Genomic DNA, 27,093 nt, shown 5'->3' with positions numbered 1-27,093 from the left:
CTCCTCTTTCCAACGCCCCAAATATTTTCCTTCAACTCCTAGCCCATCTTTTCGAATATTCAAAACAGTGACGCCGCCTCCGCCGCCCACGGCGGCGCCACCACCAAACGGCCCCAAATTTACACCACACAGCCTCCTCATCTCCCTCTTCACGAATCCATAGCCTATAACCTTCAAACATTACCAGATCTTCTCGAATCTTAGATCGGAAAACGACCCCCAGAACCCTAATTTCCCAATGTTTTGAGGTTTTTGATTTTGGGCTATAATAGCCCTTAATCATGTGTTTTCTCATGAAAATACATGATTAAGGACGATTTTAACCCAAATAATGCCAAGGAACCTACCAAATTCGAGTTCAAGCTAGTTCAAATCCCAAAATCAGTAAGTTTTCGATTGATTCTGTTTTTGATTTTTATTTTTTGGTTCAATATTTGTTTTCACTTTGTTCTTGTAATTGTTTTTTTTTTAGTTTTGTTTTGTTTTGTTTAATCCTGTGTTGGTAATTTAGATATTAGTTTAATTTTTTTTGTTTTGAATATGTTTTGATACATGTTTGATAGTCTTTAATTCTTTAGTCGATCCTGTTTGGATACTGCTTGATTTTTTAAAAATTTTTTTTTTCAGTGTTTGAATTAACTAGTAATCCCTCATTGTTGTTAGTAGTTAGTTTTAATTAGTTTAGTTTAGTTTAATCAGTATTTTTGTTATTAGTAATTCCCTAGTTCAGTGTTTGGTTTCAATTAGTTATTAGGCTTGGTTTAGTTGGTTTTGGATATAGCTGAATAATTCAGTCTTTGATTAACCATAGTAAATTTAACTAGGGTAAAAAAAAAGGGGGGGGGGGTTAGGCTAGTCTTAGTAATTTTAGATTAAAAGCAAGGGTAGTGTAGGTATTCCTAAAATTAAAGACAATGCTGGAATCTCCTAGAACCTTCTAGAGGAGGGTTTAATTAGAATTTCAGTAGTTTTAGTGCAGTGACTTGGGCAACAAGCCAAAATTTTAGGGACTAAATAGTTAAAAATCTAAAAATAAAAGAGGGACTAAAGGTAAAATAGAAATCTGAGGGTTGCCCTTAGTTTTTGCCTATAAAAGGCAGTCTTTATTGCCTTGCACAGTAAGTTGGGAGCACCTGAAAATCTCAATAAGTTTTAACATCTCCCCCCCCCTCCCCAAAAAAAAGAAAAGTTTCTGCAAGTTTTGAAGATCTGAAACTTCAAATTCAAATTCAAAAAAACAGAGAGTTTGAAATCCGAGAATTTAGAATTCCAGTTTAGATCCTAGTTCTCCCAAAAAACCAAAAAAAAAAAAAACAATACAAAACTCCAGAAATACTGTTCCATTGAAGTTTTCTTAGGATAATTTGTGTTCCAGCTGTTAGATCAACTTTCCTGTTTATATAAGGTCAAAAATGGTTTGAACATCTTCAAATTTCGTGAGTTCAAGTTCAGAAGGATTTTTGGGTCAATTTCGAGTTTGTTTGGTCTCATCTGATCTGTGTTCAGTGATTTACTGGTGTCTATCCTTCTACAAATCGTTCATGGGTGTTTTGACATTGTTCTGGGATTGAAATTGGACCTGTTGCTGTTAGTTAGCCACTGCTGACTCTCTTCTTCTCTTCTATTTCATTATAATTCCAGGTACACACTTTGAATTTGCCTTGATGTAGCTTTGAGTTGGAAATGAAATGAAAAATACTCACGCATTTACCTCCAGATCTGTGCTCGTTTGGATTATCCTAGTCTGTAGTTAAATAGATGCTAGTTGATGTGTGTTTATCTAGTATTAGTTTATTTTGGTTTGTATTAACATAAACAATGGACTATGGACTGATGCATTTTCATTTACTCGTTTCATTGGATTAATGTTCGTTTTGATAGCTATAGCCAGCTTATTACTTAGGGTACTAAATAACATTATCAGTTAAGATTTGAAGGTCATCGGAGTTGAACCTCCATCAGATTATACAATTAAATTGTTTTTTCAGTAGATGTATTTGGCATTTACATTCAAAATTAATTTACTAAGTTCAGGCAAATGTTTCCAGTTTTGGCCTTTGGTGATAAATGAAGTTTAAGCTATTGTTAACATTCAAAAATTCGATAGTAGGTAAATAGATAAAGGAAGCTGAGTTTAAAAATAAAAAAAATCAAATCAAATATCAGTGTTTCAATATTGAGTTTGCTAATATTCAAATAAATGTGTTTGGATTTGAGACTGGCAGGCACGTGCAAATCATTAAGTCCAGCTGTTAAGTTTGGGCCTGGAATTATCAGTACAGGGCCCAACATGAGGCTGACTGAGTTTGGTTTCCTCCTGGACTAAGTTTGAAGCCCCAAAAAATGCTAAGGGCTTAGATTCACTGATTTTTTTTTGAAATAATTTGTAACATGAGTTTTGGGCCTTCTAGTTAAGTAGCATACTTGAATTAAGAGGTTTTTCCTCTTGTTCAAGTGTGGACTTGAACTTGAGGCCCAAATTCCTTGTATACTTTTAATAACAGCAATTAATAATGTTAATTAATTAGGACCCTTTTAGAGACAATCCATACTAGAAAATAATAGTCCCTTTTAGGATGGCCTTTAAAAAATAAAATGAGGTGCGCCACGCCAAATAAAATTCATAAATTTCGTGGCCCTCTTTAAATGTCTATATTAAAATACGTAGAATTTGGACGTGCCATTTAGCGAATTTTCATGGCCTCCCGCAAAGTTAATAATACAATAATACGTTAGTCGCCTTAGGCGCGTTTTTAATAATTGTACCTTCCTAAATACGGGTGTGCATTTCATGTGACGTGATCCGAAAACATATTTTAAACGACGTTCACTTTCTTAAATTTTTTTTATTAAAAGCGGCGAATAACTCTAAAATTGCACAATAGGATAACATGTATTAAAATCAAACTTTAGCCAAATATAGCAGTTGAGCGACCGTGCTAGAATCACGGAACTCGGGAGTGCCTAACCCCTTCTCCCGGGTTAACAGAACTCCTTACCTGGATTTCTGGTTCGCGACTGTTAAATAGAGTCAAACCCTTCCTCGATTCGGGATTCAAACCAGTGACTTGGGACACCATAAATCTCCCAAGTGGCGACTCTGAATCTCTTAATAAACGAATCCTGTTTCGATTGTCCTTTAATTGGAAAAAACTCCTTTTATATACCCTTCACGGGGTGTAGTAGCGAAAAAGGAGGTGTGACATCTCCTAAAGACCCGGAATCACGATGGGCACAGCTGGTGCCTGAATTGGTGCTGCTGGAGCCTGATCCGGAGCTGGGGCAGCTGGTGGATCAACAGATGCTGCCTTCGCTACTTTGGCTCTGCCACGACCACGACCGCATCCACGGCCTCTGGTGGCCTCCGTGGGTGGTACTGGTGGTCGTCCACCTCGTCCGGTAGCACGAGTCCTCACCATCTATGAGAGAATAGAATAAAGAGAAGTTTAGTTCTCGGGTCAACAAAGTCGCACGACAAGAATTTCAAGGACATGAAGTTTTCCTAAAGGTTCTGCAGCCTCCCGAGAATAAATACAGACGTTTCCGTACCGATCCGTGAGACTCTACTAAACCAGCTCATGACTCGTGAGACCTAGTAACCTAGGCTCTGATACCAACTTGTCACGACCCCAACCCCGGTCGTGATGGCACCCAACACACTGCTAGGCAAGCCCGACCAATTAACAACCTTAACCCACTTCATTATACAGTTCATTATTAGCTAACACCATTAAATTACCAAATCAACATATTAGAAGTCTGAAACAAGAGTTAAATGTGCGGAATTTGAGATAACAATACTACTACATAGCCCAAAAGATCCGGTGTCACAAGTCAGTGCCTCTAATACAGGTTTATAAATCTAATACATGTCACTCTAGGGGAATACGAAATGAAAACAAGGATAGAAGAGAGAGATCAGGGCTGCGGACGCCATGCAACTACCTCGATGCTCCCAGATATGCGCTGCTCAACAGAGAATCCTCACTTAACCTCATATGCACCTGGATCTGCACGCAAGGTGCAGGGAGTAATGTGAGTACTCCGACCCAGTGAGTAATAAACATAAATAAAGGTTGAGAATAAGAAATCATGGATAAACACATTGTAATCTATAATACGGCAGTTTAAACCAAGTAGTATGAAATCAATAAACCAGTGAAGTAGAAACATGGGAAAGCTACAACAGATAAGCAAATAAATGATAACCAAATAAAGGAATGCAACACATAGTACGGTACTCTCTAGTACCCGCTGCGCGTGCAGCCCGATCCATTTATTTATCATCGAAGGCGCTCACTGGGGGTGTGCAGACTCCGGGAGGGGCCCCTTACGGCCCAAGCGCAATATCAAGCCATCTCGTGGCATCAGCTAGGCCCTCGGCCTGGTATCAATATCAATATAATACTGCTGCGGCGCGCAGCCCGATCCCATACTCAGTCCAGAAAAATCACATAAGCCTCTCGGGCAATAACAAAATAGTAGTGCTCATCCCAAAACATCATTTAGTATATCTTTTAGTTTTAAAATCCGAGTAAATATGGCTGAGTTGTAAAATAGTAGAAAACGGTACGACTGAGTTCAAGTAATAAATCCATACAGTGAGGATATAGTGATAAAAACTCCCCAAAGGGTTCAAATAGTTAGCACGAAGCCCAAATATTAAAATCAATACAAATAATGATGATAACAAATAGGCTTCAATCAAATAAGCGGTAAGAACATCACTCGGGACGGACCAAGTCACAATTCCCAGTATTAAACGACCCTGCGCTCATCATCAAATGCGTGTCTCACCTCAATATAGCACTACGATGTGCAAATCAGGGGTTTCAAACCCCCAGGACATCATTTACATTCATTACTCACCTCAAACCGGCCAAAACTCTATCTCGCTATGCCCTTGCCTATCAAATCGGCCTCCTCGCGCGACGAATCTGACCAAAACCAGAGCGAGTATGTCACAATATGCTAAAGGAACAACGGTTTCCTTATCTCGCCACGTGTCCATACATATCAAAATCTCTCAAATCCGACCTCAAATGGCCCTTCAAATCCCAATTTAAAATCTCAAAATCCCAAGCCCTAGTTCTTCCAATTTTAGCTAAATTTCCATGAATTTCTAGGTTAATTTCACATTATAATCACGTTTTTGGTTCATGAAAATTACCTTCAATCAATCTTCTTCGAATCCCTCTCCAATTTCTCCCAAAGAGCTCTCAAAATACTCAACAATGGTGGAAAAATGACTTAAGCTCGCGGATGAAATGTTTAAAAACCTTCTGCCCAGCTTCTGGAATCCCTTCTACGCGAACGCGGTCAAACCCCTGCGTTCCCGATGCACAAATATTTCCTTGACCAAAATTACCCTTCGCGAACGTGTCTGCACACCCGCGAACGCGATGCTTTGGGCCTCTGAACCTACGCGAACGCGATACCTTATACGCGAACGTGAAGAGCAATGGCTCTGGGACCTTCACGCGCCAAACATCACTATGCGAACGCGAAGCACAACCACAAGGACCCTCCGTGAACGCGAGACACCAGACGCGAACGCGAAGCATAAACTTAGGGCCACCCAAACATATTCTACGCGAACGCCGAGGGCCTTCTCGCGATCGCGAAGGCAAAAATCTGCCTGCACCTGCTGCTGCATTTTCTGCAATTCTCCCAAGTTCAAAACTTCCCGTTAACCATCCGAAATCACCCGAGGCCCCCGGGACCTCAACCAAAAGCACCAACACATCCTAAAACATCATCCAAACTTGTTCCAATCATCAAAACACCTCAAACAACACCAAAACCATCAATTCACATCAAATTCAAGCCTAAGTTTTCCAAAAACTTCCGAAACACGCATTTGATCAAAAACCCAACTAAACCACATCCAAATGACCTGAGATTTTGCACACACATCCCAAATCACATAACGAAGCTACAACAACTCTCGGAATCCCATTCCGACCCCCGGATCAAAATCTCACCTACCAACCGGAATTCGCCAAAATACTAACTTCGCCAATTCAAGCCTAATTCTACTCCGGGCCTCCAAAACCACTTCCGATCACACTCCTAAGTCACAAATCACCACCCGAAGCTAACCAAACCATCGGAACTCACATCAGAGCCCTCTAACTCATAAGTCAACGTCCGGTTGACTTTGCCAACTTAAGTCTTCTTAAAAGAGACTAAGTGTCTCATTTCTTGTCAAATTCACTCCGAACCCAAACCAATCAACTCGACCACATAAAAACACGGATAACGAAGCATAAAGAAGCAGAAATGGGGAAAATGGAGCGGTAACTCATGAGACGACGGGTCGGATCGTCACAGTTGATGTTTGGGGTCCCTACAAATATGCAACATTTGATGGTCATAGATACTTTCTAACAGTTGTTGATGACTTCTCCAGAATGACTTGGTTGTTCCTCTTGAAACTAAAGTCTGATGTTTGTGTAGTTCTTACTCAGTTTGTTGTCTTTGTTCAAACTCAATTCAACAAAGCTCTAAAGGCAGTCAGGTCTGATAATGGATCTGAGTTTGTCAATTCTGTCTGTCATGCCCTATTTCAAAAATATGGTATTATTCACCAGAATACTTACGCATACACCCCTCAGGAAAATGGAGTTGCTAAGAGGAACACATATATATTCTAGAGGTAACTAGGGCCTTGAGATTTCAAGCACATATTCCTATTAAATATTGGGGTCACTGTGTTATTGCAGCTGTTTATATTATCAATAAAATGCCAACTTCTGTTCTCAATGGCTTATCTCCCTTTGAGCTGCTATATGGACAGGAACCTACATTGGAGCATCTGAGAGTTCTTGGTTGCTCATGTTATGCCAAGCAAGTTCAAGAGACAGATAAGCTCCTTCCCAAGGCTAAACCTGCTGTTCTTATGGGTTTTTCTGATACTCAAAAGGGTTATGTGTTACTGGATCTTGCTACTAACTGTTTCTTCATCAATAGGGATGTCTCCTTGAGGGAGGATATTTTTCCCTTTAAGGAGTCTCATTCATCTTCACCTGTGTTTTTGTCCTCTGATCCTCTTACTTATGGTGCAGACTGTATATCAACTTCCCATAAGCCTCACAGTTCAGGACATGCACCTTCTCCTTCTGCCTCTACTAATCTAAGACCTGCAGGTGATGGCTCAAGACAGGAGGAACTAGAGCAGCTATCTAGTACCACTGAACGAGTGTCAAACTTATTGCTTTCTGCTGATCAACACACTACTGCCCTGAGAAGATATGCGAGGACCAAGCAGGCTCTTATCAGGTTGAAGGATTTTATGACAGGTCCAAGTCACAAATCTGTTCCTTACTCTATTGCTAACTACATCTCCTATGATGGTGTATCTCCTAAGTAGCAATGCTATCTAGCTGCTTTTTCTTCAATAGTAGAACCTACTACATTTGAATAAGTAGTCAAGGATCCCAGGTGGGTTGATGCAATGCAAGCTGAAATTGCTGCTTTAGAATCCAATCATACTTGGGATGTGGTACCTTTGCCTGCTAATAAAGTACCCATTGGCTGTAAGTGGATGTATAAAGTGAAGTAGAAACCCATAGGGGAGGTGGAGAGGTTCAAAGCTAGACTTGTGGCCAAGGGTTATAGCCAACAAGAGGGCATTGACTACCAGAAAACTTTCAGTCCTGTAGTCAAAATGGTTACTGTTAGGACAATTCTAGCTGTTGCTGCTTCTGAACATTGGCATATCCACCAAATGCATGTGTACAATGCTTTTCTACAAGGGGATCTACATGATGAGATCTATATGACTCTACCACAAGGATTTCAGAGTCAGGGGGAGAGCAGACCAGCATGCAGACTTCTGAAATCCTTATATGGACTTAAACAGGCACTAAGACAGTGGAATGCCAAACTCTCTGAAGCACTACTAAGGTTTGGGTTCATGCAGAGCCAACATGACCACTCATTGTTCATAAAAGGAACATGCAAACATACTATAGTTATCCTGGTGTATGTAGATGACATGATCCTAACTGGACCTGATCTGATGCTATTAGAAGAAGTCAAGGCCAAACTGCAACAAGCCTTTAAAATGAAAGACCTAGATGAACTGAAATACTTCCTTCGCATTGAGTTTGCTAGGTCACAACAAGGCATTCTAATGCACCAAATGAAGTATACCCTGGAACTAATCTCTGAGCTTGGGCTGGGAGATGCAAAACCAGCTGTTACACCTATTGAAGCCAACACTAAACTAACCACTAAGGACTATGATGAACATACAAGTATGCACAACACTTTGATGAGTTGTTACCTGATACTAGCAAGTATCAAAGACTACTAGGAAAACTACTCTATCTGACTGTCACAAGACCAGACATAGCCTTCAGTGTACAGACACTAAGTCAGTTCATGCAGAAACCCAAAAGATCTCATATGGAACCTGCACAAAGAGTAGTCAGATATGTGAAAAATCAGCCTGGACAAGGCATACTGTTGTCTACTGAGAAGAAGAACACAGTCACAACCTATTGTGATGCTGACTGGGCAGCCTGTCCTCTCACTAGAAAATTTGTAACTGGCTTCTTCATTATGTATGGTGACTCACTAGTGTCCTGTAAGTCTAAGACGCAGAGCACTATCTCTAGGAGTTCTGCAGAATCAGAATACAGAAGCATTGCATCGACTGTGGCAGAAGTAGTTTGGATACTTGGATTATTTAAAGCTATTGGAGTGCCGGTTGCTCTTCTTGTGACCATTCACACTGATAGCAAGGCAGCAATTCAGATAGCTGCAAATCCAGTATTCCATGAACGTACCAAACACATTGAGATCGTTTGTCACTTTATAAGGGAAAAGATACAAAAGGGGCTGGTGAAGACAGAGTATGTTGCCACAAAAGAACAAATTGCAGATGCTTTAACTAAAGGCTTAACTAGAGTGCAATATGAGTACTTGATGTCCAAGCTAGGTGTCCATAATGTTTTTGTATCACCTAGCTTGAGGGGGAGTGTTGAGGAAAGAGGAGTGACTTAAGTATGAAGGGTAGTTTAGTCTATTTATACATGGCTGGATTAGTTAAGTTTGTTAGATAGTTTATTAGAAGTTAATCATGTAGGAGATTGGTTAGTCAGAAGTTAACTTCTTATATATAAAGGCTACTGTATCGCTCATTAGAGCAGAATGAAAAATGTTATTGTTTCATTCATTTCCTTCATCTCTTCTCCCTTTCAGCTAGGCTTTCTTACTGCATTCAAGTCATAAACTTTAGCAACTTTCTCCCTCACTTCCATCGTCGGCGAACTCGCCAGAAGCGAGAGAGCAGCAACCGCCGAACCAGCAACAAAATCAGCTGTAAACAGACTCGAAATACCTCTTGAAACACCACCAAATCGAAGCTTCGAAGTAGCTTCAAACAGTCCTTGAACCAGCCCCAAAAATCACCGAAAATCAGCTGCAACAGCTGGGAAAAAATGCAGTAACAGTGGCTGCGAGAAACCAGCCAAAAATGACTGTTTCAACACCTGAAACCAGTCTAAAAACCAATCAATGACGAGGTATTGTTGTTCGAGTTTGAGGGTCTGTCGAGGTCGAGTTCCGACAAGTCAAGTTGTAATCTTGTTTGGACGATGAGTCGATGTTGAAAGTCCTGTAATTCAATCCCAAAGGAAACGTCCTTAAGCTCAACTGATGGTTCGTTCTTTTTGTCCCTTAACTACTTTTGTTCTAATTTACAATTTTGTTATCAATTCTTTGTTTCCTTACTCTATTATTTGTATGAGTTAGTGTATAATCCATTCTCCAATTTTGTATATTCGTTCCATCTTCTTCACTGTTATTGCCTTTCCATACCTATATGTTGTTTAGTAGTTATACGAAACTATTCCATTGTTTCCTTTAAATTTTCCATGTTGATTGGTTTGTTAGCTTTGAATCATAGGCATGGACGTTTTTTTTTTAATGCAAGATACCCGAAAAGCAATTGCTAGGTGTAAGCTTAAGGTTTGGGCCTTTGTATTGGTTATGGGTTTGATCTTGAAGGGAAACAAATTTTGGGCCTATAATCTGAAATTACGCCAGGCCCATTTCTATAGCGGCATACTGTTAATCCATTTTTAGAGTTAGCCCATTTCCATGTAATCTATAAGCTAGCCCACCTTTCCAGAACTAATTACTACACTTTCCCATAAGTAATTTCATAATTCATGACCTCATAAACAATCTCAAATTAGTTTAGGACGTTAATCATGAACATCGTAGCTTGCTTTAGGCGCGATTAATTTTAAGTCATCGTGACCACGGGTACGGTTCCCGTGGCATAGACACGATACATAAATCCTAATTCGAGTGTGCGTTTCATGTGACTCGACCACCACTTCGAATAATAATAAAATTAAACGCGTTGTAGATTGCGGGTGCGTTTCACGTGGCGCGATTTGCTATGTGTATAAACAACGAGTGTACGACAACGTAACTCATCTCAGATTAATTCCATAAAATCTTTAAATGTAGTAATGTAATAAAAGCGGTAAAAGGAATTAAAATGCACATAGGTTTAAAATATGCAATTAATCAGATAATTAGACCAATTATTAATAGTTGAGCGATTGTGCTAAAACCACGGAACCCGGGAATGCCTAACACCTTCTCTTGAGTTAACAAAATTCCTTACCCGGTCTTCTGTGTTCGCGGACCATAAATAAGAGTCAAATTTCCTCGATTTGAGATTTAACATAAACTAGTGACTTGGGACACCATAGATTATTCCAAGTGGTGACTCTGAAATTAAATAAATAATCCTATTTCGATTAATGTCACTTAATTTGGAAAAACTCCCTATCCCCTTGGGAAAAAGGAGGTGTGACAGCTCTGGCGACTCTGCTGGGGAACGAACCCAGAATCTCTGGTTCAGGGTTCAGAATTCAAGCTTAGAATAACTATTATAGTTGGGTTTTATTTATTATCTAATTTTTACATGTTTGAGCCTAATGTGCTAAATGAGGAATTAAGAAAGGAAGTGCTCCTAACAGCCCTGTAGCTTCTCGAAAATAAGTACAGACGTCTCCGTACTGATCCGCAAGACTCTACTAGACTCACTATGAGACCTAAGGGAACCAAGTGCTCTGATACAATATTTTCACGACCCAAAATTCATTAAGGGTCGTGATGGCGCTGGACACCACTGTCAGGCAAGCCAACACCACGAAGTTAATTAATTCCTCATTTTAGTATTTTTGAAATTATTTCTTTTCCTTACATAAAATAAAAATAATGAACTTTACCGAGTAACTAATGATGTCTTTAACAAATTTTCAATACTGAATAATCCCCTATACATCTTAGAACCCGGTGTCAGAGTGCATGAGCAATTTCTAGGAAATAAAATGTAATACAATAACTGTCCGGAATATAAATTGGGCAGTAAAGGAAAATACAATACTCTGAAAGAGACTCTGCTGGCTGCGGGTCGTCTCAAGAGATGCAGCTCATCTAAGTCTCCGTATCAACCATGCTGCTGTGTCCAACGAGTCCACTAGACGTACATGTGCTTGTGCAAAAATGCACAACAAGTGTAGTATGAGTACGAAAACAACGTGTACCCAGTAAGTATCCAAACTAACCTCGAAGAAGTAGTGACGAGAGGTCGACTTCGACACTTACTAGTGGTCCAATGATATAATCAGTTATGGATTTATTAAAACAGCAGTAAACTCAAGTGATTCATGAAGCAAGTAAGCAATCCTTTTGATAGTAGGAGATTTCCAATTTCGAAATCACCATAAGAATCTATTGAAACCATCAAAGTTCTATTCCAGGGTTGTTTGCATAAAAGTCAAACTTCGGTCAACTCTTTTCATTTAAGCTTCCAAAACAAGAATATATTGTTCTTTCAATTAAGTCTCAAATCATCCGAAAACCCAACTCGAGCACGCGCGCAAGTCATAATATACATTACAAAGCTTCTCGAGGTCTTAAGTCGCTGAACGGGACGTTAATTTTTAAAACAAAAAGTCTGGTCGTTACACCATACTTGTGTTGTTGATAAATTGTGGGATTTGTGGATGTACTTGAATTATGTGGCCCTTGAGGGTTCATTGAATCATTGTTGGCTTGGAAATCAGTGATTGATAATTTGTTTGGAATATTTGTTTGAACACTCTCCTCGATGTTATTTATACTTCCTGCCTTGCCATTTTATTGATATTCATATGCTTGTTAAGGAAGAGTGTAAAGCACGAAGGGTGATGCCGTACCGTTTTATATTCATTATCATGTGAGGAAGAGTGTAAAGCACGATGGGTGATGTCGTGCCATTTTATATTCATTATCATGTGAGGAAGAGTGTAAAGCACGAAGGGTGATGCCATGCCATTTTATTTATATTGTTATGATTGTGTGTTTTCGCGAGGTCATGGCACGATGGATGTTTCCGTGCAGGCGAGGATGAGAGACATGCATTATGTTTGATATCAGTTTTCTGTGTGTACATTCATGTCTTTACCTTGAACTGTTATTGTCATAATTATAAACCTGATGTAACTTGTTGCTATTGTTCTGTCATTGATCTCTATTTCAATTGTTGTTGTGTTGCTCATACCTTCTACTTGCTTAACTTGCAAATACCGTGCCTACTTTCTGCTTTTATAATTATACTCATGTTGTACCTATTCTGTAGCACTTAGTATAATCCTTCCACCATGTTAGCCATTCATGCCCTTACTTGCCAACTTGTAAAGATTATGTATTCCCGTCTTATTTGTTATAGTTGTACTTAGGCCTCCGCTATGCTAGTTAATTGAAGTTGATATTCCTTGTTTTCCAATTGTTGCTATTACTCACGTGCTTTCCACTTAGTCTTTTACTATTGCCACATGTGTATCTTGGTCCATTGTTGTTACTTGCGTCTTTCCTACTTTGTAATTCATGTTATCAATATTTCTGTCATCTGGTTGGTTTTGTTACTCGTACATTTGGGAAGATGAGTTGAACGCACGAAGGATGTTGCCGTGCTAATTGATTTATCACAATATATATATATATATATATATATATATATATATATATATATATATATATATATATATATATATGTGTGTGTGTGTGTGTGTGTGGTGTTGTGTTGTGTGTGTGTNTACTAATTTCATTAAGTTTTAAAATCCATGTCCTATTTAAAGTTTTGACCTTAAACATTTATTGAATTCAAGTAATTGCTTTCAACATTTGGTTTTTGAGTGGAATTCGTCGATTTAAAGAGACGTAAAGGGATTATTATTAACTACGTTTTTTCGAGCTTGAATTCTTTTTCTCTTCAGGCTTTAATGGATTCTGAGATTGTTCCAACAATTTATCCAGTTGGTCCAGTGGTTAGTTTTGCAAGAAGTGGTCATTTTCGAAATAATCCGTCCGAAATTGAAAGTATTATCGAGTTGTTAAATGAGCAACCGGATTTATCTGTAGTGTTTTTGTGTTTCGGTAGCATGGGAAGTTTTGAAGCAGAGCAAATCAAAGAAATAGCAACTGCACTGGAACATTGCGGTCACAGGTACCGTTAGTTGTAAACTTGTAATTTGTACTCCCTCTGTGTTAGTTTACGCGTATCTTGACTAATTTTACGAGGTACCTGTTATCTCCTATTAGAGCTGTCAGTACCACCTGGCCCAACCCGACATAGCCCAGCCCATGCGAGCCTTGGCATTTGATGGGCTGGGCTGGGCCCCTCCACTGTTTCGACTTTCGACGTGCTTTAAAATGATCAGCCCAACCCAGCCCTACGTGGGTCACGAGCCCCATGGGCCGGCCCACTATTTTTAAAAATTATTTTTCATATTTTTTAAAATTTATGTTTTAACCTAAAACGTTATATATATATATATATATATATATATATATATATATATATATGTGTGTGTGTGTGTGTGTGTGTGCGCGCGTGCGTGCGCGCGCGCGCGCGCGCGCGCGTGGTGAGGCAGAGATAGAAGCACGAAGGGTGTTACCGTGCCGTTTGACTCGATATCTTGGATATACTTCTCATACCAGGAAAGATTATAAATCTTCTACTGTGATTCCTTTTAGTAATTGTTGACTGTCTCGCCGAGTTGTATATACTTTTATCTGTTACGCTTTGAACAACTTTTACTGTTAATCTAATATACAGGTTATAACAATAAGCATCTTTTAACTAAAAGCCTCGTCACTAATTCAACGAGATTAGACAAAATACTTACCAGTACATGGGGTCAGTTGTACTAATACTGCACTTCAGTACAATGTGTACAGATTTCTGGAGCAGAGTTACTGGTGATGTCGGGTGCTGATTCCAAAGATGTTCGCGCATTCCGGATATAGCTGCCTCTTGTCCTTGGTAGCTTAGTTTTACTATTCTGTTTATGTATCTTTTAGATAGAACATGTATTTGTTCGTACCAGCTTAGTAAATTCCAAGTCTTAGAAGCTCATGAGTCGTACTACTAGGTCTTGGGTAAATTTCTAAATGTTCAGTCATCTATTCTCTATTTTCTTATAATCTCAGTTGAGTTGTATTTTCTGTTAGTTGGCTTACCTAGCGGGTTGAGTTAGGTGCCATCACGACTTGTGCTTTTTGGGTCGTGACATAATTAGTAGGGTTTGCGCACACTCAACACTTCATATTAGATGGACTACAATTTTAATTTCATCCCAGTTATATATGACCAGTGACTCTTAGTACCAAAGGAGCTTTAAGAAAAGAAGTATAGGCGAAGGTCGAAATAAATTTGCATACTCTTCGTCTTGCTAAGCTATCTCTTTCCTGATCTGCTTCCTATTTTTGCTTATTAGAGTTCCCCTAAGGGCAGGGAAATTAAAGGGAACACTATCCTTGACTACGCAGTGAGAATGTACGGGATACTTAATTAAACCAATCTTCATTGTTGTTGTTCTAACGTATCATTTACTTGGTTGGTTGGCTATCTAAACTTTCACCTTGTTGATAATAGTATGTTTTCCCATCTTGTAATTCCTTTCCCTATTTTCTGCGTCCCCCTATCCCAGTGTCTTTTTCAACGGAAAATGGTCATATTTGTCCCTCTACTCTTAAAAAAGGGTTATATTTGTCCTTCGTTATACTTTTTTGATATATTTATCCTTACCGTTATACTTTAGGATCATATTTGTCCCTGCACTCTTAAAAAGGGTTATATTTGTCCTTCTTTATACTTTTTGACATATTTATCCTTACAGTTATGCTTTAGGATCATATTTTCCCCTCATCTATCAAATCCCCATGTCCCACCTTTGTTTTCCTACATGGCGCCTATGTAGATTTCTTTTTCTTCCAATTTAAATATGGTCACCTATTTAAGATAATATAAATTGCCCACCCAATTTAAATATGGTCACCTATTTAAGATAAAGTTCTTTTTCAGCTCCATATTTTTCGGATAGCAAAGGCAACATATTGGCAAACAAGAACTTTGAACACAAAATCACTAATTTGATACATCTCACAATTATTGCAGTAACCAAAGTAAATTACGAGAAGTTGCACAACAATGGAGTTAATGACAAAGGTCAATGCATAAAATAGAGCACTGATAGAAGCCTAAAACTCGAAGAAAAATTTCAAGTTTATTTAAGAAAATGTCAAGATGAGTGAAGTTTTGAATAGCGTCTATAAGCGTGATTGAACCGAGTTGTTGCCGTTAGATGAATTAGAGGTAACACTATAGTTTCGATCACTCACTGTCCAAAATTTTCTCGCTCGAACTTGATTTGATAGGTTGCCGCTGCTACCCGAAAAATATGAAGCAGATCCGGAGAAGAGACATGGACGAGTGGGGGGTTGAGAATTAGGATTTCGGTTTATTTTAGTTAGCGGGTCTGGTTTAATTGGGTGGGCGGGTTAAATTATCTCAAATATGTGGCCATATTTAAATTGGAGGAAAAAAAATCCACATAGGCGCTATATAGGAAAACAAATGTGGGACATGGGGATTTAATGGATGAGGGACAAATATGATCCTAAAGTACAACTTTAAGGATAAATATATCAAAAAAGTATAACGAAGGGTAAATGTAATCCTTTTTGAAGAGTACAGGGATAAATATGATCATAAAGTATAACGATAAGGATAAATATATCAAAAAAGTATAATGAAGGACAAATATAACCCTTTTTGAAAAGTACAGGAGAAAATATGACCCTTTTCCGTTTTTTTGAAATAAAGAAATAAAAACATATCCCCCGCATGGAAAATTCAACATTTTTATTTAGAAGGAATGATCACACAATTTTATGTTCTTAATTTAATTAAACACAAAATTTAATGAAGAAGGTAAATGAAACTTTTGAATTTTGTGATTTAAAATTAAATTTGTGTATAATATACCAAAAATATTTTTTTTTTTGAATCTCGTGAGAACTTAAATATACAATATAATGGCAGCCCAAGAACTTAAACATGTCATTTCATTTCTATTGGAGCTACTTCAATATCCATTTTTTCGTTCGTTTCAACAATATACAGTAAAAAACAGCTTGTTACTACGTTTTAAAATAGAGTTCAATTTAATGTCAACAAAGTATATGTATTTGTGGTCGTAACATAAATTGCCTCTGAAAATATATTTACATCATACTCTTAGGAAAACAATGACCAATTAGTAAAAAGTACTCCAGATAGTCGTTCCACATATATGTGGACATAGGACTTTGGGGGAGGGGGGGGGGGGGGTAAGATGGTGGGGAGGGGGGGAATAAAAGACGAAAGAGGGGGGAAAAGAAAAATGAAAACCTCTTCATGAATAAATTATACTTTTCAACTTCCAAATAGAATTGAAGTATAGCGTAGACCCAAGGTCAAAATGAGTCAAAGTCAATGGCAGGTTACATTGGCCAAGCAAGTAGGAGGCGGTCTTTCTCTTCCAAAATTATGGTACATGAATTTCTCCATACCAAATGTCTTTTTTAGGTGAAAAAACCTTTCTGTCATAAATTATTGATAAGCTCGCTGTGGAAAAAATAATAATATACCCCTTTACCACGTCAGCAGTTTGTTTTTTCTCTAGAAATCTGAAGCAGATAGTTTGACTGGTCATGTAAGGGCATAATTTTCTGCTTCCTCCTTATTTGTGGATGAAAAATGTAGTATAACTTGCAATAATAAGGAAAGTAATAATGATATAAACAAAATTCAGCAAAAAAATGAGAACGAAACCAATTAAAAACAAACAAGGAAATTGTATCTCAAAGTTTATACTTCCTCCGGTCAACAAGAAGTGACTAATTTGCCTTTTTATTTTGGTCCAAAATAAGTGTCCATTAATATAATCAAGAAAAAATTCAATTTGCTTTTCCAAAATTGCCCTTACGTATGTATCCCTAAAAAAGTTTTTTACTCATCACATTAAATTATGCTGCAATATTTAATTAAGGCTAGTTTAGTCAAACTAACTATTTTTGTCTAGAATTTAGTATTTCCTTAATGGGTGTGCCCAAGGCAAATTGGCCATTTATTGTGGACTGGAGGGAATACTTTATAGGAAAACTCTATGGGGTTGTTTGGTCAGGGCCTGCTCTAACCTTATCAGTAGTAAAGCTGGGGGATCTGCATCTATACCCGCTTTTTGGGTCACGTTTTAACTTGTGCCCGCTTTGCAAAAAAAAATTGCAAGCGTATCCACTTTTTCGCGTAACTTCAGCATACGGGGCTGAAGTAGCAAAGGCAATCACGCAAAACTTCAGCATTCTAATAGACGGGGCTAAAGTTTTTTTGTCCTGGATAAGATGCTGATGTTATTTAGTTCATTTGTAAAAACTTCAGAACTAAAATAGCTGAAGTGTTTTTGTTCTGGATTCATTAGTTTTGTCATAAAACTTATTCAAAAACTTCAGTAGAAGATGCTGAAGTTATTTAGTTCATTTGTAAAAACTTCAGCACTAAAATAGCTGAAGTTTTTTTGTCCTGGATTCATTAGTTTTGTCATAAAACTTTTTCAAAAACTTCAGCAGAAGATGCTGAAGTTATTTAGTTCATTTGTAAAAACTTCAGCACTAAATAAGCTGAAGTTTTTTTGTCCTGGATAAGCTTTTTTAAAAATTTCAGCAGAAGATGTTGAAGTTATTTAGTTCATTTGTAAAAACTTCAGCACTATATAAGCTGAAGTTTTTTTGTCCTGGATTCATTAGTTTTGTCATAAAGTTTTTTCAAAAACTTAAGCAGAAGATGCTGAAGTTATTTAGTTCATTTGTAAAAACTTCAGCACTATATAAGCTGAAGTTTTTGAAAAAGCTTTCTAACATACTAGATAAATAATTACCTTATTCTTTCATAGTGTATTACTACTATAAAATAATCAGATTGCCAACAATATCGAAACCATAAATTTTGAAAACAATAAACGTGAAAAGAACATATTACGTGGAAATATTCACAAATTATTGTCTACTAACTTATGTAATTATTTATACTTTGTTTTTAAATAATCTGATAAACATACTTATGGCAATCATCCCATGAACTGAGTTTCATAGCAGCACCAACAGCAACAGAAGAAAGAAGAAGAAGAAGAAGAAGAAGAAGAAGAAGAAGAAGAAGAAGAAGAAGAAGAAAACGAAGGAGGAGGAGAAAGGGGGCTTTAGTTGTTTAAAAAGTGGGTATAAGTTAAAACTTTTTTAAAAAATGGGTATAGGTTAAATCGGGGCGACCAAATAGGGCGCCCCGTGCAATTTTTACAGTAAAGCTTGTGCCTTAGGCCCCAAAATTCGGGGGCCCTATTTTCAAAAATAATATACTTATAGGTATTTAAAAATAATATTTAGTACTTTTAATAAAAAAGTAAATTTTTTCATATAAAAGGAAAGAATTTTTTTTAGATAAATAAATAAAGTAACAATTTAACTTACTTAAAAATGGGTAGATGAATAGGTTTTTTAACGTTTCAATTGGAATTGATGACACTTCTTTTTTACTCGTTCATTAGATAATGTGTATAAGTATTTGTGAAAACTAGAGTTTATTTGAGAAGAATTAACTCATCAATTTGTTGCAGTCATGGTACAATTTAAATACATACAAGAGGCCATCCTGGATGAACTATATCTACAGCCTGTGATAATCTTATTTACATTAATGACTTATCTACAAGGATGAGTTACTTATCCATTAGTTAGTATAACTCTCTTATTCCTGCTGATACTCCCCATCAAGGTGGCGCATATGGATTACAAATGCCCATCTTTCCAAGGAATGTATGAAAATCTCGTTGTCCCAACGCTTTAGTGAACATGTTTGCTAACTGAGCTTTTGTTGAATCATGACAAGTGATCAAGTCATCCGAGGCAATACGTTTGCGCACAAAGTGACAATCCACTTCTATGTGCTTCGTACGCTCATGAAAAATTGGGTTGGATGCAATATGCAATGCAACCTGGTTATCACAAAATAACTCTGAGGGCATTGTTTGTGGTACCTGTAAGAAATTTAAAAGCCCTCTCAACCAAATGATTTCACTCGTTGTGTTCGTCATTGACCTATATTCTACTTCAGCAGATGACCGAGGAACCTTGGTTTGTTTCTTGGATTTCCATGTTACAGGTGTTGTCCCTAACATTACAAAATATGCTAAAATAGAACTACGAGTCATTGGACAGATTGCCCAATTTGAGTCGCAATATGCCTTTAACTGCAAACTGTTATTACATGGCAGCAATACTCCTTGCCCAGGATTGGTTTTTAAATATTTAAGCACCCGAATAGTATGTGCCCAATGACTTTGTTTTGGATTTTGCATGAATTGACCTAAAATATGGACAACTTAAGTAAGGCCCGGCCTTGTAATGGTTAGGTATAATAATTTCCCAACTAACCTCCTATATTGAGATTGATCGAGAAGGGGTTCACTTCCTTCTTCTGATAATTGGTGACGTTGCTCCATGGGAGTAGGACTTGGCCTAGCCTCTGATAACCCAGCTTCTTTAAATATGTCCGGTACATACTTTCTTTATTTAGAAACAATCCTTTTGGTGACCTTGCAACCTCAATTCCCAAAAATTATTTGAGCTTGACGAGATCTTTGATGTAGAAACACTGGTTCAAATAGCTTTTAAACTGCTCGCATTGATCTGCATTGTTACCAGCGAGTATTATGTCGTCTACATATACCAATACTGGTAGAAATGTCGAGCCTTGCTCATAAACAAATAATGAGTGTTTGATTTTACATATTTTTAAGTCATAATCTTCCAAGGCCGACGATAACTTTGCAAACCAATTTCTAGATGCTTGATGAAGACCATAAATCGATTTCCTCAGTTTGCAAACTAGCTGTGGATCTTTGGGCTTAGGTCCTGGTGGTGGTGTCATGTACACCTATTCATCTAAGTCGCCATGTAAGAACGCATTGTGTACATCTAACTAATAAATCAGCCAACCTCTAGCGACATCAACAACTAGCAGACAACGGACAGTATCCATTTTTGTAATGGGCTCGAAGGTTTCATTGTAATCTTCTCCTTCCACTTAGGTAACACCTTTTGCCACGAGCCTTGCCTTGTAGAGCCCTAACGTTCCATCTGCTCTATATTTAATTCGAAAAACCCACTTGTATCCAGCCCTTTTTCCTTGTGGAAGTGGTTTAAGTTCCCAGGTTTTATTATTTTCAAGTGCAACAATTTCATTAACCATTGCCTCTCGCCAAAGAACATCTTGTACTGCTTGAGAAAATGTTTTTGGCTCATCATGCGAAGTAATGGCCACTTGATATGCACAATGCACAGATGAGAATTTATCATATGATAGATATTTGGAAAGTGGATACAACTTACTTGATGAAACAGTATGGTGAGCATCTTCCTTTGGGTCTTGCTTGGAGGTAGCATGGCATACATTGTCCTTCAAGTACGAGGGTTGTTGCTTGACGCGTATTTGTCTTCCTTCCTTGAGTTGTCTCAATTGTTGTATCGCTCAAATTCTCAAGCTGTACCTCACCTAATTGTTCTGAACTCTCAATGATCGAAGTTGAATTACTTTCATTCAACTCATTTATTGCCTTTGGTGTGCTTTCAGACCCATTCACAAAGGCAGCCTAGTGTAGGCACCTTATTAAACAACAGTTCATAAGGTGTTCTACCTTCATTGGCTTTCGTAGGTGTTCTATTAATTAAATGTGCGGCTGTGAGCACACAATCTCCTCAAAAAGCTTGAGGTAGGTTAGCTTGGAACCGCAAGGCTCTAGCTACATTCAAAATATGCCTATGTTTTCTCCCAACTCTTCCATTTTGCTGTGGAGTTCCTACACAAAGAAGTCTCACATATCATCCCTCACTGTTTGTAATATGATTGAAAACAACTACTCATAAATTCATTCCCATTATCACTTCTTACCTTTTGTATTCTCAAACCAAATTGATTTTCAACCATGGCACAAAAGTCCTTTATTAGGTTACATGTTTCACTCTTTTTCTTAAGAAGATATACCCATACACCACGACTATAATCATCCACGATTGTGAAAAAATAGTGCGCACATAGAATCGAAGGAGTTTTGTATCTTCCCCATAAATCACAGTGAATTAATGCAAAAGGTTGAGATTCTTCATTCTTATTAATATCAAAAAGAGCTCTTGTTTGTTTTGCTCTATAGCATAATCACAAGGCAAAGTAAAATATTTATTAAAACTAACACCAATTAAAGTGGATATCTTCAGGATGCTATTATGTGAAGGATGACCCATCCGTGCGTGCCAAAGACTCTCTTCATTCCTTTGAGTAGTTACCAAATTACAGCTTGATGCAGTAGTAGACACCATTGGCGAGATTACCATTTCCAATTTGCTTCTTCAGAGTAAGGTCCTGTATGAAACACCCATTGGAAAAGAAGATTATCATACATGTGCTATCTCTTGCAAGTTTATGGACGGAAATAAGATTGCAAGCAAATGAAAGTACGAACAACACATCAATTAGAGTTAAATCGCTTTTTATCACAGATGATTCTGCTTCATTTGCTTTTAACTTATCTCGATTGGGCATAACAATGTCTATTGGTGGATGCAATTTATAAATATTCCTCAAAAGTGATCTGTGTGGAGTCATATGGTGGGACGCTCCACTATCGATCAACCAACAATTATTAAAATTTTCCTTACCACTCTGTGTTGAAATCGGATCCTTTTGTTGCTTCTCCTTAAACATGTTAAAGAGCTGATTGATCTGCTCCATAGTGAAACCTGCTATCTGTACCTTAGTTTGGTTCTCGGTGGATTCTGGAACCAATTGCATGTTGATAGAAGCAAAATGTGAAGCGCGGGCAGTACCTCCCCTAAATTTGATCGACCCCTGCCATACCCTTTTAACACCTAACCTTCTAGTGTTCCAGTTTGCCGGATAGCCTATGACCTCAAAACATTGGCTTTTCCCATGACCAATCTTTTGGCAGTGACCACATCTTGGTCGTTGGTTGTCTCTGGTTCCTCATTTGGCTGATTGTGTGTTGCCTGATACATGAAAGGCAGATGCTTCCTGCTTCGTCTCTCTTTGAGATGTGACATTTTGTTGGCTTTATTCTCTGATCACTAATCTTCCAATTCACACCTCAAATCAAGGATATGAAACGGTCGATTGCAATAGTAATACCCAACAAGAGTCGGGGTCGATTTCCTCAGGGAGATATATATGGGATTTAGGAGTATATATTATAGTACGTGAGTTTGAACTATCTCAATTTACACTTTCACAAATTGGGGTGGTTTCTATATCTATTTTAAACTAAGATTGCAAAGCTAAGAAATGAAACTAGGAAATTGTTTTTATTGTTTTTCAAGTTTTGTAAAAAGCCTAAGGCTATGACCATCACCTAGATGTTTGCCTAATGGGATATCAACCTTAATGTTTGTTTTGTTGATCGGAGTGTATTATAGCTATCAACACTCAATTTACTCACTCAATACCTCTCGTTAAGAGAGTGATTTTGCCTATTTGGCTTTCTCAAGTCCAAATGGGTATTGCTCAAAACGGGTGATAAAAGCTCAAGTCGGGTTATTACTATCTCTAGGTTGAACCCTTTAATTGGGATTATCAATCTCTCGATTGACCCAATTTCTTGTTAGCCAAGTTTTGTTAGTCAAGTTTTCCTAGACTAAATCTCTCTTTCTTAAGTAGAGACTTAGTCAAATAGGCATAAACTAATATTTGCAACCATTAATTCCACAAACTAAAGTATGAACAAGGCTAAATAATAAACACCCAACCATAAACAAGAATTAAATTAAATACCCATGAGGTTTATACACTAGGGTTAACCCTAGTAAAAATCTAGCTACTCATGCTTGAAATTGAAGAAATAGAAGAAGAGATGCTAAGTAAACTCATATTGTAAAATCAAAATGATAAAATCTATGTTAAAATATCCCAAAATATGTAAGACTACTAAAAGAAGCAAAGAGAAAAGGCTACTCTAGTTGCTGATGTCAAAAGTTGACCTAAAATTGTGAAATTCGTCTATTTATACAGGGCTAGAAATTTAGGACAAAAATGCCCTTCGGGAGGTTCTGCGACCACATAATTTCATGTGCGGTGTGCAGCTTTCTTACACTTGTCAGGAACTGGAGGTCTGCGGCCTCATACTTCTGATCTACGGCAGCAAGGCACTCTTTTTGTGGTGTACACTTCTATATCTGCGACCGCGTAGCTCTTCTATTACGATCGCACAATTCCTGTGCGGTCCGCACTTCTAGGGGACTTGGAATGCACATTCTCTGAACTTTTGGTCCTAGCCATCTTTTGCAGCCGCACAATTCATGTGCGGACCGCAATTTGCACCAAACTTTGTTGGCTTTTCCTTCAACATATGCGGCCGCAGATGATATTCTGCGGTCCGCACTTTTGGGCTTCTATGCCTTTTATGGCCTTGAGTTAAGATTACTAATTTTTGAGTTGGATTTCATTTCGGGAGTCCATCTTCTAATATTCCTGCAATTAAGCACATTTCATCAGTTTTCAGGAACACAACTAAACGCTTTTGGACTAAAACAAAATCTAAAAGGCGCTAATAAGTAGTCAAAATCCTCACTTATCAACTCTCCCAAACTTAAGTTTTTGCTTGTCCTCAAGCAAATAAATTAGTTCCCACCACCACAAGTTAAGATCCATTCCAGCTAATCGAAGGTGAGTGATTCACACATCAATTGGGACCAACAATTACCCACACCACTTATTAGTTATCAACTAGGCAACAAGTTAAAATCATATGCACAAATAGTTCTAATATGACACTTGAGCATCAAGAGTTGAATTTACTCACCAAGGAAGCTCGCTCTTTCATGTAGGTCATTGTGGATCCCAAACTCCTCTTCCTCTACTCTCCGTTAGCCTATCTCGCTTAAGAATTTTAGCACTCAATCCAAAGATTTGCGAAAGATTCACTCATCTCTCTCAAAAGAATGTCTCAAGTACGACTTTAAGTACCATAGGCTTGCCCCAAATGTAGATCACTACTAATTTAAGCTCACTTGGCTTGAAATCACGTAGGGCTTTTTCGAAATGCAATGAAGGCTTTGGACTAAGTTGGATATGCTATGATAGAACATGTTCATCTTTCCTTAAGCACTCCATTTTTTGTTCTCGACTCATGCTTTGCCAATTCCTTGAGGCATTTTTCCCTGGGGAACTAGAGAGTCTTAACATCACTCTTTCTTGATCATGACATTCATTTTCTCCCTCTTTGATTTCTCCATGCTTTGAATCATTACTTTTCTTTGAATCCCTTCAACTCTTCAGCTTATTGGTATGTAAGGAAGGAAAGCATAAATCAGAAAAGTAATGTAAAGTGAAATAGAGGAGATACAACCTGTAACATCTGAATGCCTCTGGGGGCTACTGACATGAAATGCATAATATATATATACACACACACATAAACTTTTAAAAACATACGCCTCTGTGGGCGTCATCATCATATCGCACCCGATCTCAAAGAGGACTTGGTAAAAACGTACCCGGCCATCATAAGGCTCGGTAGAATCGTACTCGGCCACGTGGAGCTCGGTAAACCCAACTGATTAGTGGTTGCACAATAGCTGCCATACCCGGCCGACTATAGCGCGGCTCAGTAGAGTAAAATAGATACTATATATAACGCATGTTGGACTCATGGAATCACGTTCTAAACCTTTCGGAGTGACGTAAGGTCGTTGCACCATCGATTAACATTATGTACATCCATACCATCAATATGAACCTCAGTAGGATTCAAGGAACATACATACTTGCTTAGAATAACTTTATAAGGAAAGAACAACATGGTCAACTAGGAGTAGATCCGTTATGAAATAGCGTATTCATTTCACTTTAGATTATGCCAAAATAAAGAAGGAAGTGCCTTAACATACCTTTGGAATCTTCTATCCAATCGTCAAGCAAGCTCAATATGATCTTCTTACGTCTACAATGAGTAAACCGACTTCGCCGTCATCATATAAGCGTTGTAACTCTCATATTTAGAAACCAATATTCTACAAGAAAACGGACAGCACCTCCCCTATTTGTAATACATCCCATATGTTACCAAAAGTCACCAAACAACCCAAACAACAACAATAAAATTCACAATAAGCTCTCCGATTAGCTCAACAACCATTTTGAGCGGCAAGCTCGATTTACGATTAACAAAATATGGTTTGAATCCAATTCCTTTTCCATGAATTTGCCTACGACATATATAACATCATACTTATGCTTACCATATCATTTTCAACACAAAACATCATAAGCATAATCTTCAAATATAGCCCACATGCCTAGCACCTTAACCTTTACCGTCAACATCTTATTTTTCATGCTATCTTCTTCAATGCACTGAATTAGCACATAGATAAGCTTAACAATAGCAGCCACAACATAATGAAACTATTTATAACAATTCCTAGCCGCAACAACCCATATATATAGCCTCAACACAGCCCACAAAGAAAAGACAATGATTGCTTATGCCATGTCAATTACTATCTTGTAGATTTTCACTCAAACAACTCAACCAACACATGATTGACCTTAAGAAAAACCAAGAACATGATTTACATACCTTAGGCAGTAGATACAAATTGAAATCCTCAGCTGATGTAGCTCACAACAACCCTCAATCACACCACAACACTATAGGAGTTGTATTCTCTTCTTGAATCAACCTTTGTGTTCAAGTTGGTGTGTAAATACTTGTATTTCGCCTTGAAACTCTAATATATACGAAGGAGGAACTGATTCTTATCTTAAACATAAAGAACAACACGAAATCTAAAGTTACTTACCCTTGAAGAACCCTCCAAAATAGCCACAAGATGAAGAACTACGATCTAGCAAGCACCACGGAAAATCTAGCGTTGGATTCATGTTTTTATCTTAGGTTTTCACCCTAGAATCATGGAGGAACCCTTGGAGAGCATTTAGGAGGGTTTAGGAACTATTGTGGATGAGAAAATGAGTTAAAACGACATATAAATGACCTAAATACAAGCTGAAGTTTAAACCGACTTTGTGGGTCCCATGGGAGCTGCTTGCGCAGTCTCGCAAAAATATGAGTATCTCTCTAGTACGATGTCATATCGATGAACGGTTTAATGCATTAGAAACTAGACTCGTATATATTTAATTTGATATGTAGTTCATCCCTTTATTCCAAGTATATTGGGGGAAACGTGCATCTACATTTGACCTAAATTTCAGCATATTATGAATGTAACTTGTGATGACCTTTGCCAACTTTTGTTCCACAACTCGCTTGACTTAAAAACATAACACACGACTATCATACGACTAAAATAACTCATCACTTAACCTCCATATCATGTTAATCACCCTAGTCTCTCCCCAAGAATATATGTTATAGCATTTCAAACTTGTCGACTTTCGACGAAACTTATTTTCTTCAATTCGTTTAGCGTCTAAGCTTTCCAACCCTTTTGGTACTTGTTATTCATGATCTTAAAGATTTGTAACCTCTAAGAAAATATGATGAACTTACGTTATGTACTTTCAATGACAATCTCATTTTTTTAGCTTATATCAATTGACTTACGACGTACTCTCACGTACGAAAACATGGGATGTAACATCATTCCCCCCTTTGGAACATTCGTCCTCGAATG

General features: G+C 37.8%; 1 long non-coding RNA gene across 1 annotated transcript; it reads right to left on the bottom strand.

Annotated features, from left to right (window-relative positions):
* On the bottom strand, positions 21,526-22,446 carry LOC109222945. Its single transcript, XR_002067484.1, has 2 exons — positions 22,102-22,446; positions 21,526-21,805 (listed from the first exon to the last, which is right to left on the bottom strand). It is a non-coding gene; the product is annotated as an uncharacterized LOC109222945 (long non-coding RNA).

This window comes from Nicotiana attenuata, chromosome 2 (genome assembly GCF_001879085.1).
Source record: "Nicotiana attenuata strain UT chromosome 2, NIATTr2, whole genome shotgun sequence".
Classification (NCBI taxonomy): Eukaryota; Viridiplantae; Streptophyta; class Magnoliopsida; order Solanales; family Solanaceae; genus Nicotiana; species Nicotiana attenuata.
Note: the sequence above shows the minus strand (reverse complement) of the source record. Positions and strands in the feature narration are given on the sequence as shown.